The following is a 6,000-nucleotide window of genomic DNA, read 5'->3' on the forward strand; positions in this document are numbered from 1 at the left end:
AAAGTTATAGAAAAAGTTGAAGAATATATATACTTAGGACAAAAAATAATACTAAATAGGGAAATTCAAACTGAAGAAATAAAAAGAAGAAGAAAGTTAGCTTGGGCAGCATTCGGTAAACTGAACTATATACTCAGAAATCAACAAATTCAATTACATCTTAGATCTAAAGTTTTTGATGCATGCATTATTCCGATATTAACTTATGCGGCACAAACATGGACAATCACAAAAAAGAATATGAATATACTTAGAGTCACTCAACACGCGATGGAAAGAGCAATGCTAGGTATATCACTTAAGGACAAGAAAACAAACACATGGATAAGACAGAAAACCAAAGTCACCGATGTGGTGCAAAAATCATTAAAGTTGAAATGGGAATACGCTGGACATGTAGCTAGGAGCGATCTAAACAAATGGCATAGATCAATTTTAACCTGGAGACCATACCAACACAAAAGACCCAGAGGCAGACCTCCTATGAGATGGACAGATGATCTGAAAAGGACTCCCGGGAAAAATTGGCTACAAGTAGCGTACAATAAAAAACAATGGAAAGGAAGACTTGAAGAGGCTTATGTTCAGATGTGGACGTGAATGGCTAGACGAAGAAGAGGAAGAAGAAGAGAAAAATCAGTAGTTAAAAAACTGGTAAAGAATGGAAAAGAGTCCAGCAACCGGAGTCATGATATACTGGTACAAAGCCGTTAAGAAAAGAAAGACTGTGGCAAAAGTGAAGTAATAATTTTGCAGAAGATATACATACACATACATAATCGTTCTTCTTCTACCGTTAGGTGTCGGGGGACTATGTGCAGAAGCTATAACGAGTATAAAGGTGAAACAGTGAGAGAATGATAAGCAGAATAGTATAAGTAATAATAAAATGGTATGTAGTGTTAATGATATTATAAAGAACTTTGACAGAAAAGACAGAAGACTTAAAAAAGACTACAGGACACTACAATACAATAGGGTCCTGTATTCTCTTCAAACCCCACATTAGAGAAGATTATCAGAGAGTCAGGAGTCAACAATATATGGAGAATAACAATAAAAAGTGTACCAATACTAGCATTTGCAGATGATGTCGATATCATAGCCAGAAGTAGAAGATATAATGATAGAAGCATTTAATTCGATGGAAAGAACGAGGCAAAATACTGGTCTACAAAAACGAAACCGAAATATATGATGTTTTATATTCATCAGGATTAAAACATTTGCAGAACACAATCTTGGATATTTTACTTCCTAGTGTGTCTTGCGCTTAGCCGCTCGTTAGCAGCTGTAAATACTCTTCAAATCCTTTGTGGAGTGCCGTTTTTGGCTCTATAGTATTCCATCGACTGTTAAGATAGTATTGACTATCGATGTACACCTATTGCCATAAATTTGGTCTTAGTAGCGTTGATCTTAAGCCCAAAACGTTTACCAGTGACATCAATCCTATGTAACATACGCTGCAGGTCGTCGAAGGCTGCTGCAGCATATCGTATATTTTCTATTGGAATCCCGTTTATTTTAATGCCTCCACTATCTTCTTCGAGAGCCATTTGTAATATCTTTTTCACGTATATATTAAATATTAAATGATTACAACATTGAAAACTATTTAGATTTACTAGGCACCACGGGAATCAATGTCAGTGAATCGGTTAAAAGAGTGACACAAATTTCGAACAAAACATATATAATGGACTAATAAACTATTTAAGATCTGATAATATTAATAGACTAACCAAATGATAAATAAACAAAATCCTGATAAAACGAGTCCTTATATATTGATCAGATACATGGACAGCGTTAAAAAGTGATGAGAAACTATCTTTGAACGTAAAATTCTCAAGCATAATATATAGGAGTACTTAAAAGAAAATAATGCACGGCGTAGACACTACAATTTTGAACTATACACAGCATACAACGAATCTAACATGACAACCTTCATAAAGATTGGACATTTGCGTTGGAGAGGCCATGTTGAACGGATGCAGGAAAATGAAAAACCGAAAAAAATAATAAGACGGACACCACTGGGAAAATGATCAAAGGGAAGATCAAAATTCAGATATATATGACACAAGTGGATCAATGTCTGAAAATCTTAAAAATTTAGAGCAAATCAGCATGCAGGAAAACTCACTGGAACAAGCTAAGACGCACAAAAAGGTGTCAAGCTAACAATGATGATCACTCGTATAAAATTTTCCATGATTTTCTTACACCTTGAAAATATCTGTTTTTTAGTTTACAATCTATAATCTAAAACACATACATCAACTTTTAGATTTTCATCAAAACATGTTATGAAAATGACATAGCATAGCTAAAACATTGTAGACGTTTTTTCTGTACAAATTTTGGAAAATTGGAAAAATTGTATTGTATTTTTTTTTAATTTGTCTTTAAAGTACTTTGTCTTGCGAAATATATTACCATAAAACACAATTAATAATTGAAGGGGTGAGTGGATGAAGGGAGTAAGTGACATTTTTTAAGAAAATGAGTTATCCGCATGGATGAAGGTGGTAAGTGCTAAATTAAATTTTCCACTTATCCCCAGCCTTCTATGATTTAAAATAACTGAGATAGCCAGCGTATGAAAGAGGTAATTGACCATACTACTTTAAATATCTAGTGAATGAAGGAGGTAAGTAACAAGATAAAGTACTTACTTCCTTCATCCATACCACAAAGAATAAAAAGTTTTGAACTACAAGTAAATTCCATATGATGAGATCGTTGCTCTTCCTGAAAATGGAAATGAAGAGGCTCTTAATGGGCCCACTAAAACCAAGAAAAAAATATTTCCACTAAAAGTAAAAGTAACTAGAAAAAGACAGAAAAAGAATAAAGAATGGAAAGCACGAAAACGTGCCAAGTGCAGAGAAAGTGGTCTGGCTTACATTTCTAAATTAGGCCAAGTAAAACCCGCTAAAACCGTTAACTCTGGGATTTTGTGCAATGAAAATTACCGCTACAAGTGTTCTCAGTCAATAACTGTAGAAGAAAGGGAATCAATATTTTCTTCCTACTACAAACTAGATGTAAATGCAAAAAACTGCCTTCTTTTTAAGAGCATTAAAAAAAGGGAACCAATGAGAAAGAAAACTGGAGCATTAAAGCATAAAACTGCCACCTACCAATACAATGTAACTTGTAGTGGCCGGCAAACTACCGTATGCAAACGGGCTTTCATTTCCTTGTTTGCAATCAGCTTGAAAAAGGTTGACCTAATCCAAACTTCAATAAAATCATGGAAAAATGCTCCGGAAAAAACCGGACAGAAGGGAAAACACGCAGTCAGACCTAACAAGACCCCTGCTGAAGTTGCTGCTTATGTCATTGAGCATATTTCCAGTTTCCCAGCAGAAGAGTCGCACTACTCCAGGCATTGTAATATTCACAAAAAATATCTTTCACCGCAACTTTCGATCCCTAGAATGCATAAACTTTACCTAGACAAATGCCGAAAATTTCAAATAAAAGAGGCTACATACCGATTCATTTTTAATAATGAATTTAATCTGTGTTTTGGTTATCCCAAAAGCGATACATGTAGCACATGCGATTCTGGCAAAAGTAATGAAGAGCACGCTGAAAATTACAACTCAGCGTTTGAATCTCAAAAAGCAGATAGAGAATTTGCTAGCAAATCAGAGAACACTGTGTATGTAACATTGGATCTAAAGCAAACTATGCCCCTACCTAGGCTTAGTACATCGAAAGCCTTTTATCTTAGACAAATGTGGTTTTACAACTTAGAAATCCACATAATAACCAAAAATGTGGAAAAAACCGTTTTCTGCACATGGACCGAAAATCAAGCTTCCAGAGGTAGCTCGGAAATTTTTAGTTGTTTTCTACGAACAATCGAAGTGGATCCAGCCTTCAAAGGAAAATATCATCTAGTTTTGTGGACGGACTCGTGTGCCGGGCAAAATAAAAATTTTTTGATGGTATATTTGTTTCAGTATCTTGTGGGCAAAGGCATCTTTAAAACGATTGAGCACAAGTTTCCAGAGGTAGGACACTCGTACTTAGACTCAGATAGAGCATTTGGACGTATTGAGAAACGACTAAAGAAACATCAAAACATTTACATCCCTGATAAATATCGTGATGTGATTGTTTCTTCAACCAAGAAAAATATGATGATAGACATGCAACATCACTTTAGACACACCGAAAATATTATGAAAACCATGAAACTAATGAATAGAAAAAAAGATCTTCTTAATGAAAAGGTTAATTTCAAAACTGGAATACAGTGGATTCGCGTAGATATCTTTGGATCATACCTTTTCAAGAAGTCTTACGATTACTACACACCTTTCAAAATGGTATATATCCTCAAGCAGAAAAATTTCCCATCCCTTCTACCTGAAGAATTCAACATTCCAAGTCATATCCAAAATACTGGATCCTTAAGCAAACATCATAGCGCAACAAAAATTTTAAGCGAAGGTGGTACAATACCCTTAGACTGATTCAAAAGCTGCTTAGAAATTCAGTGTTTGTCAGTCTTTTGTAAAACCAAAAATATAAGTGTTTACCTGACATCCATGTTATTTTTTTCCTGGTTATAGCTCTTATTCAAAAGAAAATGCAAATATTTATCCTAGATAAAGGAGGTAAGTCCACATACCCCCTTCATTTTGGCATAGACATAATTTCTAACACAAAAAAGTTTTTGGATAAAAGAGGTAAGTACAAATACATATTTTTCAAATAAGTTTTTAAAAATCGGGGTGATTTTTGTTTTTACAATAAAATTTATACATATCCTACCTGTGAGAATAAAAAAAAATCGGTTTAAAAAATCGATTAATAAAAAAGTTCCAGCAATAAAACTTTGGAGTTAAATTTCTCAAAAACTAACTTTTGTTACTTACTTCCTTCATTCACTCACCCCTTCAATTGTAAAAACACTAATCTATTAGTTCAGTTATTTATATACCCGTTTTGGCATTTAGTAGCCACTTCCGTTTCTTCCAATAAAACTATAAAATATTAGAAGCCGGCTATTCAAATAATTCAAACATAAAGTCATACAAGTAACTCACAAATAAACAAATTATCTAAATATTAAAATAGTTTACTTACATTTGCCGGTAAACACGAAAGTAAACAAAAAAAAACTGATAAAAACACTAAGAAACAGTCAAAAATAGCACGATCACTTGTCACTGAAATACAAATCGAGAATGGTACAAAATGCACGTAGACGCGATTTATTTATAGAAGGAAGTTTCCGTATTTAACGATAACATGTATTCAAGCAATGGAATGGAATATGGTCGATGTACCTATGACTCAACTGTACTCGCCACTGTTACTGCGAAGTCCAAAGTCCCTCGGTGTAGAACTCATCCGTTGAAATGAATACACGTATGGTGTATGGTGTGACAATGGCGTAGATGACGGCGATATGATGCAAGTCGGTGAAATTACCGAATTATTTTTCGGAAAACAAACAGGACTCTCGGGGTTAAAGTTCGCTTTAATTCTAATATCCAATTTTCTTTAGAAATATGAATTTACTTCAAATAAAGTAGTTTTCCTTATTGTTTAAAATAAAATAAAGTTAGTAAAAGTTCAAACTCAGTTAACCATTAACTGGTGAGGTGCATAATATGTTGCGTACTTGGTGACGTGGTGCCTTAGCGGACCCCATTTTTAAAATAATCTTTATTGGATTATTTTTTTATAAATTAAATAATTGATTACATATTGTGTATTTACATATTACTTTAAACTGAAAATACAAAAATATTACATTTTAAACAGCTAACTTGGTTATTACATGATTATTTAACACATTCTGAATAAAACCTTCTATTTTGACAAACATATACTTTATTAGTAACTAAATCAAATTTGTTGAAAATTTTAACAGTTAAACTTCAAAAATTAAAAAATAAATATATATTCTTATAAAAAAAGTTAAAAACAATTCTAAAAAATAATATTTATTAAGAAATGACAGTT

The 6,000-nt window shown here is 33.2% G+C and overlaps 1 protein-coding gene across 1 annotated transcript in view; it reads right to left on the minus strand.

The window, feature by feature from the left end:
* LOC140445298 (uncharacterized) overlaps positions 1–5,293 on the minus strand; it is a 34,395-nt gene extending 29,102 nt beyond the window's left edge. The window contains exon 1 of the mRNA XM_072537257.1: positions 5,116–5,293. The gene's annotated coding sequence lies outside the window, so the exon portion shown is untranslated. The remainder of the gene's footprint in view (positions 1–5,115) is intronic.
* Positions 5,294–6,000: the final 707 nt, after the last annotated feature.

Source organism: Diabrotica undecimpunctata, chromosome 1 (assembly GCF_040954645.1).
Source record: "Diabrotica undecimpunctata isolate CICGRU chromosome 1, icDiaUnde3, whole genome shotgun sequence".
Classification (NCBI taxonomy): domain Eukaryota; kingdom Metazoa; phylum Arthropoda; class Insecta; order Coleoptera; family Chrysomelidae; genus Diabrotica; species Diabrotica undecimpunctata.